Raw genomic sequence first — 15879 nt, 5'->3', positions numbered from 1 at the left:
AAACAGTCACTCAGATTTGGTTACTTCTGCCTGCACYGCAAGAGCAGACTTTGCTCTGCCAGCTATCCTGAAATTTATGGCTTCTCCAGGATGAATGGTGCACTTTAAGGAATAAGATTCAGAAACGCACCCAATTCTGAGGAACTGAGCATCATAACACTGTGAAACAACAGACTGGAAGGATGAATAAGAATCTTTGCTCTGGCCTTTATTAAGTCACAAAGACTTAGTAAAACATTGAGAGAGCAACTGCATTTATCTTTTGCAGTACAGCATTTGAGCCCAGTATATCCAAGAATTCTTATTCTTCCTTGATATCTGCTTGAAAACAACAGTTGTTGGTGTTAATATCAATACCATTGATAGACAGCATTTATATGTGTAAAGAAACAAGAATTTTACCTTCCTTCACACACAAAGCCTTTACTGCATTTTTGATTCTGTAATTTGTAGTTATTTGTGGTCGATTCACATGCCCACAGTCTGCTACTTAAGTGTTTTCCATTGCATTTTTGGGCATCATTCATGCACAGCAGGTGACAAAACTCAGCTCAAGCTTATTCCAGGGAGGCACTGACTATTCTGGATCCCAGTGCTCCAACACCCAGGCAAAGCTGGGACCAGTCCTGGAGTGGCACTGGCCAARGGGTGGCTGCTCTGTGCCCTGGAGTGCTGCTCTGCCTTGCTGCTGCCTCAGATCACCAGCAAGCATTTCATTCCTTCAAGCACCCCGCTGCTTAAGATATATTCCCTCTGAATTTCATGTCTTGTTTGAAAAGATTACTCAAAATCAATGAGGAAGACAGGCTAGGAAAACAAGTGTAGCCAAGTAATTTCTTAAGCACGGTTATCTTTGCACTGAAGAGAACACCAGGGAGTTACTAATCTTTACAAAACAAAAAGGATCCCTGAGACAGACTGCTTTTCTTTGCAGCCCTTCAGCTGATATATGAGCCCAAAGCCTGGTCAACACTTAAATCCAGACAGACTCCCTCTTGAATTCCCTGCACTGGCTCGCTGTTTTTCTGGCAAGYTGCAGTGGGTCTGTATTCAGCCCAGACAGCATCTTGCCTTAAATACGTTTTTAATCCTGTTTTGCCACATATTCAGCCTACATAATTTGAATCCTGAGCCTGGGGAAGCAACCCAATAGAATAATTACTGAGTCTTTCCTGAGCAATGTGTTGGGCCAGGCTGTTACAGTAAAATCAATGTTTAGCATCAGCTCCCAGTCTCCTCCCCTGCTTCCCTCAAATCAAGCTAGATTTCCAATAAAAAGAGGCCCACACAGCTTTTCATAGAYAGCCAAATAGATGACTAGAAAACACAATTTACAAATCAGACCCAGTYTGATACAATAGATCCTGGCCAGGATGTACGAGCTTAGCTCAGTGTCCTCACCSACTGCTTCTATCATTGAAAACACCAGGTCCCAGGAGTATTGGTGCCTTTCCTACTCTGCCATATTTCAGTGCAGCTCCTGAAATTCTCCCTYCCAAAACTGTCTGTTCTCATTTCAACAGGATACAGTGTTTATTTACTTCAGGAAGGAAAATTCCTGCTCAAATTGACTGTTGCATTGCATGTCAACAGCATCTCCATTTGATTCCAAGGGGAATAAATGCATACTAAGAAAATCTGTTTGTTCCAGAGAGTCTTTAAATCGTTTAGAAAGAGAAATGCTGCAATAAATAATTTCAATTATAATGCCCATTGCAAAGAGTTTGATCACAACACAGGCAGATTCAAGAGAAGTTTACCTTTAGGTCAACTAAGTGGCAAAATACATTGCACGGTTTTTAGTGATGACATGGAAAAGCAGCTGAAGAATGGATAATGTTGATGTGCAATTTATTCAGCAATCTTATCCTACTAACTTTGAAATAATGGGTTTGTGCATAAACAGGAYTTTACTGCTTCAGACAATATTTCTTTGTAGATTAAAATACCTACTACATGGCCTATAATTTGAGATACTGTTCAAATGCATGCAACAAYACAGCCACAGTCTCAAAGAGCATTTTTCAAATGCTCAATCTCAAAAAGTGTTTTTTAATAACAAATAACGTTTTTCCCTTTTTTTCCCCCTTCCCAAATGAGCCTACAGTTTTTTTCATCTGTTCTATTCTCAGTATTTAACCARTTCTTGGTGTAATTCTTTGGCAATTCCCATAAGTAAGAAGAAAAAGGGTGAAATTCAAGATTGCTGCCATATCTCTACTGCTGCTTTTTACCATCTTTCTGTGTTTCAGAGCAGCAATGGCTAGAATAAGCATGCAGTGTAGCATTATTTTTACTCAACCCACTAATTATATTCTTTAAAGAAATTAGAAATTGCATTTTCTTGTAACAACAGCACTGCCTAGCATAAATGCTGTAATAATAAAAAATAGCTTCTAGATTAAGAAAAAATAGCTTCTAGATTATCATCATAAAAAAAAAGAAGTTTAAAATCCATTGGAAAATGCAAGTAATTTAAAGGTCCTTTTGAAAAACAAGAGCTACTCTGGGCAGATCAGCATTGTATTTATTATTGTAACCATGGAAACAACATAAATTCCCATCTGTTAAGGTATTCGTTTGCTGCCTGCAAATGATGACTCTACTGTACTCAATAGGTGAATGAAATAGTTAYAATTTCAATAAGAGCAAGATATGAAGTTTTTCTGCTCTGCAAAACTCAGAAGAGAACTTCTGGATCTGATTGAAAGCTCTAAGAAATATTTGGAATCAAAGCACAAACCCTGGGATATTTGCYTGGCTCCCATGCTTTGTGACAAACTCAGACTTTATGAAGGCTCATACCAAGTTTTGAGAACCTGGGAAGAGAGGAGAAGGGGGAAAAAGAAGAAAAAAAGGTCATAAAAAGGCAAAAGAAAAAAATCAGGAGGGAAGCAATAATTTTTGTGCCATCACAAGATATGTTCACTCAATCTGGTCTGCTTGATTGAGTCCTGCTTCAACGTTTGGGCTCATGCAGTGTGTGACTACAGCAGAAGTGTCTGCTCCAAGCTCTTTGAACTTTCCACAYGCTGAGATCCAGATCAGAGTTTGGGATTTGAACTCCATCACAGACAGAGCTCGAGCTGCCTGCAACCGGCTGCAATGAAAGTTAAACTCAGCACTGTGGAGGCACATTGGATTGTGGAATTCAGGCCTGTTTCTGGTCCAGAATTGCAGTCAGAAATTCAGCTATGCATTTTATTGCTCCTTTGTGGGCACACTTTGAAATATGTGGCACCTTCCAGCCATTCAGAAAGGTGCAGACTTTGTCTGTCTGATAAAGATGGACTGTGTTCATCTGACTCTTGTCCTAAGGAGACAGAAGCTACAAGATAAGGAAGCTGACAGAACTAAAGGAAGAGGAGAGAAAAAAAAGAAGTTTATGGAAGTTACTAAATATTTTATGAGTCTAAGTGTTTCTTTGACAGAGATTCCTGGCAACCTTTGGGATTTTGCAAATAAACTTACTATAATGCAGGTGCAATGTGAGAAAAAGAGAGGAATTCAGAAAGAAGCCCAGATCTGTTGTATAATAATCCTTCTGACTGTGTGTACATCATTATTTTTTACAGGATGAAATAGTGATGCAGGTAGGAGGTTTTTACCGGGCAGAACTTTTTTCTTGAATGTTTGRAAAGGTTGCTATCGAAGTGATCAACAGACTCAGCTTTGAAATACGATGTTTTTCACTTCAGGAAGAAATCAATGCTGYTAGCAATGACTCTGGAATGGTCAGAAGATGAAAATACTGAGAATGTCTGAAGAGCATATTGACCAGTAACTGTTTTCCTTTTCATAATATTACAAATCAGACTTAGTATTAAAAAACTGCTTTAAATATACCCAAGATGTTATGCACTGTTGTCTTACCGAGTTTTTTAGTTAAGGACAATATAGTGAATGTCAACAAATGTGAAATTAAAAAACAGTTTAAAAGTTACAATGCAAAATTATACATCTGTACATGTAAAGCCTCTTTCTAGGTGTTTCTCAGTCAAACAGCCTGAGAGTGAAGGTTTAAGATGATAGCCGGTAGTCCCATGGAAAAATCACAATAYAGACTTGCAAACTGGAATTGGTTCTGCTTTTCACATCAAAGGAGTTATCAATGGAGATTGAAAGTGACAAATATTTTTGGCAAAAATTTCCAACATGGAAAAAAAATGGATTGGTCTTCAGATACTAAGGAGAGCCTGCACAGCCAGAATCTATGGAAAAAAAAAAACCCATAATAATTGGATTTTGGGATAGTGTAGGATCTGAAAAGCCATTTGAACAAAAGCATGCATTACAAATTACAGAGCTATTTACCTAATTTTTAATTTAAGTGCTGTTGAAAAATCTTCCAGTTTGCCCTTATTGTGCTTTTAGTCCCTGTATATATACAGATCCTGAGAACCTAAAAATAGTTGGGGGAAAAGGAATTAAAAAAAAAAGGGTGCAGGAGTGCTGAAATATGCACCCAGATTTAAAGTTAGAGTGAGATTTAGATTTAGAGGAGTCTCTGAGCAGGTAACTGTGAGAGCCATCTACATCACAGCAAGCCAGAAAGTACACTAAAATCCTGTTGGATTTGGTCACACACAAGATATTAGGTTAGAAAACATTTGCCTTAAATAATTGTCAAAATTTTCACAGAACATCTTTCCAGAATTTTTTGAGCATCTATTTGTACATTCTCTGTGAAAGCAAATGGTACTCGTGTCAATACGGAGCTTAATGCAAAAAGATGCATTTGGGGAGCAGCAGCAGATTTTGTGGGCATATTTAAGAATGTTAATTTGAAAATGTGTGTTATAAACTTTGATAAATTTGGAATAGACCCTACAGAACTCTCWAGTGGCAAACATACAACACCTACTCAAAACAGAAAGAAAAATAAAGAGCGCATCAGCTCCATTATAGGCAAGCAAACAGAGCAGAACAGAAAAATTACTGGGRGCAATTTTACAAGACTGAATATACCAGAATGCCTTGAAAGCCATCACTGACCTTCCAGAYATGACTGATTTATTGTCTGAGGAARGACATTCTTAACTAATAAAGAGGGAGRTTTTCTTTCCAGTGATAACTGCTCCAGTAAACATGGACCTGATACTCTGTACATTTGGATTTTCAAGAAACATCTGATATTCAGTTTCAGATAAGAGGTTGCTGGCTTTGGCACTTGGACATTAGGAAAGGTACAAAGCCACCTGCTAGGTAGGGAGCYGTATTTAGCAGCATTTTTCTTGATGGAAATACAAAGAAAGAGGCTCTAAGAATGGCTCCTTTCTCTTTGAAATAAATACTAATGATTCAGTCAAAGGACACTGTGAGCTACGAATGATGAGCTAATGACAATTTTAATGTTATACAGAAGACAATAAGCATCCCAGAATAATCGGGCCATGGTGCTAGTTGTACTAGGAGGTCAAACATAGGAGACTCAATATTTTATATATGCCTTTCATTGAAAAATACTCATGCATTTTAAAAGATGAACAAGCACAAAACTTATTGAGTAGCAGAGACTGAAACAGACAGTCCAAGTAAATAACAAAGGTAGAATTAAAATACACAGAGACTTTCCTGAGTAGTCCTATTTATTCATCTTAAAATCAAYATACCATCACCATTTCCTTCTAACTGCAAACTTGAGCCCAGATTCAGGTTCATTTGTCACATCAGCAATACAGACTTGGTAGCATTTTCAAACCGAATCCAAGACCTCCAAACCCTTTCTTTCACCACCTCTTTAGAAACCTTTAGATATATGACTGCAGGTATAAGTAATATCTTTCTTCAAAGTAACTAGAGAGAGAAAATCCCTTCTCAGACTGTGAAAGAAAGGATTACACTAAGTCAAAGACTTTTGTCTTGACTGCTCTGATCATGTGTTCTAATAAATTTTTAGATTTTATTAAACACAGCAGTTGWGTCTTAAATATTTGTTATTAATAAAAAAGACCCTTCATTTTATAATAGAAGGTCTGGTTAAAAATAATACCTGCCTTAAACCCAAAAATATTTATAARTCACTAGTGTGAAATATCTCTCAGCTGTTTTGCAACTTGTAGGAATTCTCCCAGAGATTCTTGCTCTTAGAGTAACTGTTTTCTGTGCACAGCTAGATTATTGTTTTAGTAAGCTGTTTTCTCCTTTTTGCTCCATCAAATGTTACAGGCTGTTCTCATCATTCAGGAGATTCTGAACAAAGACAGTATTTGAACTCGAGATTTTTTATTTTTAATTTTGTTAACATCACAATAATTTAATTTATTTTCTGCTTCTTTTTTTCAGAGAATCAGATTTGATTTTCTCTCTCCCAAAACCCACAGAAGAAGCGAAAGGACAAGGTATTACACTGCAATACAGAAGAGTGTGTTAGAGGTGAAGCATGCACTCTCATACCTCYAGAGGTCTCTAATTTTTGCATTCAAATGTAAAAATAAAATCCTCTCTAAAATTCAAAGCTCAGGCACAGAGATTCTAAGCAGACTACAAGCAAGAGRAACAGAAATTTGTTTAGGTTTTCTATGACCTGAGGCCAGGAGAACTGGTGGAGCCTGTAYTGACTGATGGTATTTCTCTGCTGGGTTTGGCTCCCTGATGGTGACAGGCAGGTGGTCACCTCTCCTTTCAGCCTTCCTAAGAACCTATTTTATATTCCCTTTACCTCACCACCTGGCAGAGAAATTAGAAGTTTTGGTGATCCTGAACTGAGGATCCTGAACACCCTTAGAAGGTGTATGTGTAATACCTATTCAGCTTGCACAATAATAAAGACACATGTAGGCTAAAATACCTTCACAGCACAACAATGCACGGTAAAACTCCAAAATTGTTACCTTGCTATCCAAATCAATAGATAAACTGTTTCTGATTTCACAGTTTGCATAGCTTCTCTTTGAGTCTCTGTGTTGTTCGTTACTGCAAAGTGTCTACGTGTCCTTCCAATAGGTCTGTGGAATACTTGGAAAAATCATTTGCTACWGGTCATGATCACTGAAAGGGCTTTTGCTAAAAAGCAAAGGGGAAATAGCCAAATTCCTTCCTCTGTCCCCATGGGACCACCTCCATATCTGCTACACCCACTGATTTCATGACCAGCAGACAATAACAAAATCAACRCAGCTGATGGAGCATTTCTCTTTTGCTTCCCTCATCTCATGAGGACTTYCAATGAATAACATTCACAGCCAAAGACACAGCCACACTGAGCCTTGTACTGGGAAATGAGCAGCAAGTGCTGCCACAGATGGCCTTGGAGTGGTTAGCTCCTTAGCAATMGCTGGTGCACGTGCTGACAAGTGTTATGATTCATTTTGAGTGCCTGGTTAAGGCAGGTCACTTATTGACAGGGGACAGAAAAAGCAATCTCTTAACATTCTGCCACATGGAAACAGTAAAGAATTAAACAAGAAAGGCACCCKCATTCCTCTGTCAAAAATTCTTGAGCAAACACATGCAGATGATCCCTTGCAAAATGTCAGGGAAGGTTACTCGAGTGATATATTTCCAAAGTGGATGGTTCATTTAAAAGACTCAGTCTGATTTCTGTTAGCAAATCCTCTTACATAAGCAATAAATTTTTAAAATGTGCTTGAAGATTTAGGTATTCCTCCAGTTTCAGGGCYCCCATTTTAGTGAGCTTTTAAAGAAAGGGAGTTAGGAACCACTGACTGAGGGACTCACACCTCTCCTTGAAGCTGCTGAAAATTGTACCACTCATAAGAGGAGCTAGCTCTGTAGTTCAGTTACTTAACTTTGAATGTGTAGTATCATTTCTTTCCCCCTGCAGCAAAAAGAATTAGCTCCACTGTTRCATTTTACCATTTGACAGCACTCTGGTAAACAGTGCTCAAAAGTAAAAATAGGAACACTTTTAACCAGAATGCTGATTTACAACTCTAGAGTGATAAGTAACCTAATGCAAATAAAAATCAAATCCTACATATTGCTTTTTCTTTTAAATTAACAATCTCCATAGCTGTAAGCTAGAGAAATTAATTACGCCTGGCCTTACATCATGTTCAATGTGTACTGATGCAAATGCACCCTATTTTAATTCCTCTGAATGTTAATAATAGAGTAAATGAGTACTAGATTATGTTATACAAAAGCAATGGAAGTAATTAAACTTCATTTAATAAAATCATCAGGGATACAGAAGCATTAATGACTTATACTCCTCCTCTGCAGGGAGTGGAAGMCATGTTGGTACACAGGAGCCCGAGAAGCACTGAGATGAGAGCAATGTAAATACATAAACAGGAATGCTAAGGTGAGTAGTGTTTCATATAAGAAAAGTCTTAGAGTGAAAGCCCCAGGCTACAATAAATTATTTACTTTAAAGCACCAGGAAATAGTTCCATCTCAGGCAAATGACAGCAAAAATATCTTCCATCCTCTGAGAGGCCRAGCAAAAGCACTGAATTACTTTTAAGTGCAGAGCTGGTTAAATGTTGTACTGACGGTGTTGGAGAAAAAAAAATGCTTGAACTGTGACTGGTTGTTCACTCTGTACAGCTTTCTGTCCCTCCCTAAATTTATATTCACAAAGAGCATTGTGTTTGTACAACTCCTGTCTGGAATCGCTGTTAGCTCTATGAATGCTCTCACTTGGACACAAACCCATATATTCATTTTTTATGACCATGAACACTGGCTGATCACCATTTATTCCCCATTTTCACCCATCTCTAGTCATCATCTTTCTGTTAGAAAAAGTACAATAACTGTCACCTAGTTAGGAAGAGGGAAAGCTGCCATACAAATTAGTTGATTTGTACTACAACTGATAAGCTGYAAAAACTGTTTATCGGCAGGATAATTTAAAACCAAAAGGAGCTAGATTTGAAAGAAAATAAGAGAAAAAAGATCACATCAAGAAGAAGCACTTTTTTTGTCCTCTTTGCAAATGGAATAGAATCCACTTCTTTGCCAAAATAGCTCTCCCCCAAAAAATCTTTCTATGAATATTAAACCTCCAATGATTGAAAGCATCTGTAGAAAGCAGAATTAAGTAATAATAAGTCTTCCTATTTTCTGGATTGTGTGGTTTTATTATAAGTGTCCTGACTGCTTATAAACGATTAATGACATCTGATGGTAGCAATAATTTTTCTGTAGTTTTTCTATAGAGAAAAATCTTTGAGTAATTATTAAACCTTTGTAGGAGAAATAAAAGCCTAACTGGACAACAGACATTAGCAAAATGCTTCAGATGTTCAAAGTTCTACTTAAGTCTGGTTACAAATTTTACAATTACAAATTTACAATTTTTTCAGAAAGTATCCTCATAGTCTAATTCATGCAGTGGCATTTCACCAAGACTTGCACTTCTTAATCTTTTGTAAAGAAGTCAGGCACTAGTGACTTGTGTGAGACTAGTGACTTTTTATTTGAATTCCAGAGAAAATATCCACTAATATTTTCTACAACATCATCTGTCTGTAGATCATTATATTAATTGATAAGATTTTCTTAAGTTCCTCTATCTCTCAAGTCCTTTCTTTTCTTAAATGAACCAATTTTTTAATGTTTATCTCAGCTCAAGCTTCATCCACCTTTTCCCCTAGGGTACATTATACCAGCCAAACAAAGATTTACCAGAAAAGCAGAAGGGATTTGTCCTGAGTTTAGCTATGTCCATATTCGACACTTTCTAAAAAGAGTTGAAGTGACATAAACTGAGCATAAAATATCTGTTGCACAGTAAGTGATAGTTGTGTTATGTGATGAGGCTTTATGAGATTTTCTGGAAAAAAAAGCTTTTATGAAAATTAAATGTTGGTATTACTGCTCATAAACTCTYGCAGAAATACAAATACATTTGGCATAGATATGACCATTAAAAAAAAGTACTGAGAATGTAGTGTTAGATCAATATTTTGTGTTATAAATATCAATAATAAACAATATTAAATTTTCACTTCTGCCAAATGGCTCAGGGCTCTCGGCAGCATGGGTATGTTAGAAATAATGCTTCTCATTAGGTAAAAAAACAAACTCAAAGGCCAGGGTTGGAGTCTGACCCCAGCTTCACAGGCTGCTCTTTGGAGCAAAGCCTTCAGCTCCCAAGGAGATACTTTTGGTTTGCATCGCTGTGTCCAAGATCAATATGCGTCCCCACAAGAACAGCAAAGGGTGATTTTCCTTCACTTGACGTGCAAAGAAAAAGGGGTCATGCTAGAAACACTGTTCTCTTGAGGAAAGACAACAGCAGGAAAAAAGAAAGTAACAGCAGGGAAATGTTCAATCAATCCTGTAGCATTAAGGTGGCACATCAATTTGTGCAGCACTAGTTGTCACTGTGTTGAAGCTGGCACTGGTGCTATTGTTTATCCAAAGAGATTTGACTTATTTTGTGAGCAACAAAAAACTCTCACAGTACCTAGGACCCCCCCTTCTCCACTATAAGAAAGCTTTATTATTATTTCTGTGACAAGAGAGATCTATTTCAAGCTTAGGGCAGGCTGGATAAAAGCAAAGAGTTCAATCAATAGCAGGATCCCTTTCTCACTTATATTAAAGAATGATTGAAGAGGAGTTAAAGACAGGGTGGTAAAGACAATTTCAGCAGTATCACTGAACTGCTGAGACACAAAGCTTGGCTCTTTTCCCTCCCTCTGACCAGGAATTAAATATCTTTTATTTTGTCAGATATGCAGTGCAGGAAACAAGATTGTGGAGGTGTCTTCAGATTTACATCAGTGCTATCGAGATTTGTGTTATTATCAGGATAGCTTTTATATCGCTGTGCATCTGTAATTCCCATTGAAGGACATCTCTTTGAGTGGGTACAGTAAATAGTACATGTTTTGAGAAACTCTTTACATTTCTTCACTTGAAATATTGATGACTGTTTTAAGCTGGTATAATAGCATATCGTATTTCGTAGAAGCATTGCAAAGCTGCTCATGCACAAAACGACCCAAAGTGATACTCAAGGTAAAGACTGCAGAGGCTTTTAAGAATAAGAAGAAATTGCAAAAGTTGGTGCCACTGGAGTGACTCATTTCAGAGCCTCCTTGCTGAGGTTTTCCTCCAACCCACACAAGCTTTCCTCCTTGACTCTGCCCTGGTGTGCAGCACACCTGGCACATGAAGCACCAGAGAACATTTCCAGTTCAGCCTAACACAGAAACAAAGGGTGCAACGCTGGAACAAAAGCTCAATACTTAATCTGAACTGTATAAATCTGTATTTCTGTAGGTTTAACACTAACATCCATTCTTCTACCTAATTTCTAACTTGTGATGCTACATGTACTACTCTATATTTCAGACATATTGAAATGGTGGGTGGTTTTACAGACCATATGTGCTGTAATCTCTAGACACATCGCAGCATGTTAAAGATGGAGAATCAGATGCACTCCTCAGATTGAATTTTTGGTTTCCTTGTTTTGTGGGGTTTTAACAGATTCGCCATAAAGTTAATTGAATTCTGCTTTCATTCGGCTTTAAGCAGATGTGTAAGTAAGAACTTTCCATGGAATTTGTTGTCACTTGAAGTGAAAGGTGAGATAGCCAGCAAAGAATTGTTCATAATTCAGTGAGAGTCAGGATTAAGCAGGTGACTAGTTCTTAATTCACTTTGAATTGTGTGCARCATCAGAGTACAGGATGCTTAGCAGATACTATTAATTTCTAGTTTTGCGCACTCTGGCATGTGTGATCAGCTCATGAGTAATGACTGTTTTAGACTATGATGTAGAAAGAAACGAATATTACTRTGAAGCTTTAGCCAATTTTAGTAGCAGTCTGTAGCCAAATCTTGATTTTTTTTTTGTGAGAATCTCAGTTTGATTTTAAAGCATTAGCAACGTTAAGAACTTCACATATGTTTTAAAGAACCAGCTGAAGTGCACAGGATTCTCTGCATGGATTCTACCTCACTTATTTTCATATTTGGCTGCATGTAGTTGTAGAGGATGGTCTTTTTCATATTTTCCTTTTTTACAGTGCTTTAAAAACAAAAATAAATTGAAATCTAGTTAAATAATTTTAAATACCATTTAGTTATCTCCACAGATTTAGAGATGGTATCTCTGAAGATTTAAAAAGAGCCATGCTGTTGGAAATAGAAGCTCATCTGATAACAATTTTGTGAGACTGTTCCCTGTCACCATTTTATTCTATTAAGCATGTCAATGCCATGCAGATACAGCTCCAATCTCTGCCCCAGACTGACCTAGATGCTAATGGTGTATTTTTGCCTTGTCTTATTGGCCCATTTTGATGTCTTTACTCAATCTGAGCAGTTTCTTTCTCCCTTTCCAAAGAACTGTTTCCAGAAGGACACTTCCAGTGGGRTTAAACAAGGCTTAGAAGAACACATTTAACTCTTCATTTAACCAAGGGCTATAAACGTTAAATGGAAGAAAATTTCAGATGAAGTAAGACAAGAACAGAAAGCTCCAAGGATATTATCATAAAATTAYAACCTGGGTAGATTACAGAAATTGGATGATTCTGATCTAAATGAGTATTTAGAAGTGCAGTCACTACATGTTTGTACTAGACAATAACTACTGAAAATTTGAAACAAAAGCTAAACAATTTCAATTAATACAAACTCTGTTAGAAAAATGTACAAGTTTAAAATGTGCACACTGAATTTTTCTCATTTAATGCTTTACATCCAATGGCAYCACAGTAGTGTTAAAATTTATGACTTGGCTGGGTTGGGGTGATCCCCCAAAACCTTCACTTATATCTATCTCTCAATAAAATTGTAAATTGCATAATGTTTTTAGGCTAGCAACCTGTCAAATTATTCAGACTATTTACAGTGTCTTTAAATGATTACCGGTGCCGTCTTTTGAATGAGGAAATTACACCATGGGGATGTAACAAATCTGGGGGTCTTGACTTATGGAAGATGACTGAAATGTATGTTTGAACAAGACTGACAGTGAGCACACAATTCTCTGTAGAAAAGATCTGGCTTTGGTTTCAAGACCTTTCCTAGCCCACATCCCAAAATATCTACAGTGTGAGGCAGAAGCTATCATTGGTATATTGCTGAGACATGACAGGCTAGCACATTATGCATCGAGTGTAGTTTATTAAACACAACCTCTGATAAGAGCTCTGGTGCCGAGTTTGTGTACTTATTACAAAAACCCAACCCAAGCAACCAGAACTCCAGGCCACCCACACCTTCATGATCAATACCATTCATTTCATTAATTGCCCTGGATCCATATAAACATAATAAAAAAAAAAAAATCAAAACTAAACAGAGTTTASTTAGCACACCCACTCAGTGTTATATGACCACCACTGGAACATCATCAATGGTGTGCTGGGAGTAGAAGCCTAACTTGGATCCTTTAATTGAGGTATCAGAGTAYTGTCAGCTGAGCTATTTCTTATTTCCTACTAAGTGACAACCGTATGCAGGCATTCATAGACAGAGATTTGATGCTGCTGTTCCAATCTCCAAAAAGTGCTACTGAATAAAACCCTTCAGTTGTATCTTATCAGTAAAGACTCTGTTCTGATGCTCCAGCTCACCAAAACACACATACATGCAGACAGCACCCACCTAGCTCTCACTGAGCACTGTGAAAGAGGTGCAAAAATGCTTATCAAATCTGCATTTGCAAGGCATCAATGCCACTTCTCTCCTGCTTAAATATTTGTAAAGCATCTCCCAACTGCTCAGCCAGTGAGACATTTGTGMACCAGAGTTATTTACAGAAGCTATGGGAGTATTTTTGCTGAATGCATATGATTGGGCAAGACACTTCATAGATATTCTGTATAGGAGATAATTTTCCTGATCATGCAAGAACACTTACAGGAAAATGCACATTTCTATCCAGTGAGATGGATGGGCAGACCTCTGTCCCCCGTGCTGCACCCCAAGAGATGTGGGCAGCCACATAACCAGAGATGAACAGCCCTGCCCCAGCTACACAACCATCCTTCTTTGGAAGTTACAGGATGCCTACCAGCTTTAAACTGGCCCGAGTTACCAACTAATCTGATATTGCCATCATCAGAACATTCTCTCCTCTTTCCACCCTTTATCTGCCCTAAGCAGGTCAGTCCCCCTCATACTATTATAACATTATAACAATATATACCAGAAAATATAGCTGGTTAAGGCAATGGTCTTCATTTTAAATGCCATTTTATTTTAATATATGACAACTTTGGGTTAGAAATAGYTCCCCTTCCTTTTTTCCACCTTYGTTAGACACTCTTAAGCTAGRTGCTAGATCTTAAATTAGTAYAATTTGTTTCTTTAGAGATGTAAGYAAAACTACTTTTTGAATCCAGAAGAGTCAAATGGATATTTATATCCCATATGGATACTTTTATTTTAAGCCAAATACTTTAGGAATTGTTTTTGGCTAAGGTAAAATATGCTTCTCTTACAGTACGATCTAGGGGATTTACATCTGTTGAAGTAATTCCACAGAAAAACGTAAAATGCAGATGATGAAGCAATAGATGAGTTGGTGAAGTTATTTTCATGACTCCCAGTGTTTGTTCAGGTGGTTTCTCACAGTGTAACTCTTGTCCCAGAGTACATAAGGATGTAGAAGTTYTTATTCTGGTGATGGGAAACTAAAGGAAAGAAGCCAGCTAAAGAAGATTCATAAGGAAAGAAAAGAATTTCAGGAAAAAACTTAGGCTAAAGATTGTGTGGTTGTCCCCCAGTATGCTTAAACATTTGTCTGTCATGTGGGAATTTGGGARAAAGGAAGTTTCACTTAAAGCATGAAAAAATAAAAAACATTAATTGTAAACTATGCCATCGTTACGTGGGCCCACTCATTATCCTTGTAATTATTAACTTTATAAGTCCAGCAGCACACTGAGAAATGTGTAGGGAAAAAGAAAAAAAGATCATTGCCTACAGAGCTGTGTCTCATGGCTCAGCTGGGAGCTTCTGAGCCCTACAGATCYGATATTTGACAGAAAGAGTCGTGGGTGGGTTTGAGGACTCGCCCTTGCCAACTGGTGCTGGAACTCAGAAATAACACATCAAAAATATGGATTGAGAAACTGGAGAAGAAGGAGGAAGAGCGAGGAAAATCCCACCAATACCCTGAATTTCTTGCCATACATACAGCAGAGCAATTATATTAAATGCTGTAAATTAAGAAGTGTACATATAAATAGATACATATGTTCATGGAGAGAGAKATATTTAGTCTAAGTTGAGGATACATTTTAGGAGGGCTCGGAAGCCCACAGTCAGAAAAGCACTGTAGCTTTTAAGTTTAAATATGTGTTCTAATGATCAATATTTAGCAAAGCTTACTACAACACACGGGGAGTCCCACTGGTGCTAACAGAGACTTTGTAAGTTGCTTCTGCTCTAAGCATGTGTTTAGCTGACCTGGATGCACAGAAAATGAAGTTTGCAAACAGGCTTTGGAAAAATATCTTTTAGTGGTTTAGCGCAAAAGAACACATAGAGATGGAATTAAATTTTTGTTCAGTTTAATATTCTTTACCATAAACCTAAATGCAAGTTATGTCCATATTAACAGGAAAAAAAAAAGGTAACATGAATTTGAATTAGAACATTTCCTCCAGACTTCCCTCCTTAGAGGCAGGTTCTTTGCTGGTGCAAATTTCCATAATTTAAATGAGTTACAACTGCTTACACCAGCTAGACTTGGTCCCATCTATCACCTCTATTATCTAGGTAATGTGGAAAATAATCTGTTCAGAGCTTTCATTTTGAAAACAATGTCATGTAACAATTCTCGGCAGAGTCAAAAGGCTCCCCAAAGCCATGCATGAAAAATAAACTGTAACCTTTTAAGATTTCCAAGCTGTATGATAAATAATACTGAACTAATAATAACTCAGAGAGATAGAGAAGCACTGTTTATCTTATTTTTCTGCTTTAGGGGAAAGA

Source organism: Malurus melanocephalus, unplaced genomic scaffold, assembly GCF_030028575.1.
Source record: "Malurus melanocephalus ecotype Western Australia unplaced genomic scaffold, MMel_1.1 scaffold_49, whole genome shotgun sequence".
NCBI lineage: Eukaryota > Metazoa > Chordata > Aves > Passeriformes > Maluridae > Malurus > Malurus melanocephalus.
This window is presented reverse-complemented; position numbering follows the sequence as displayed.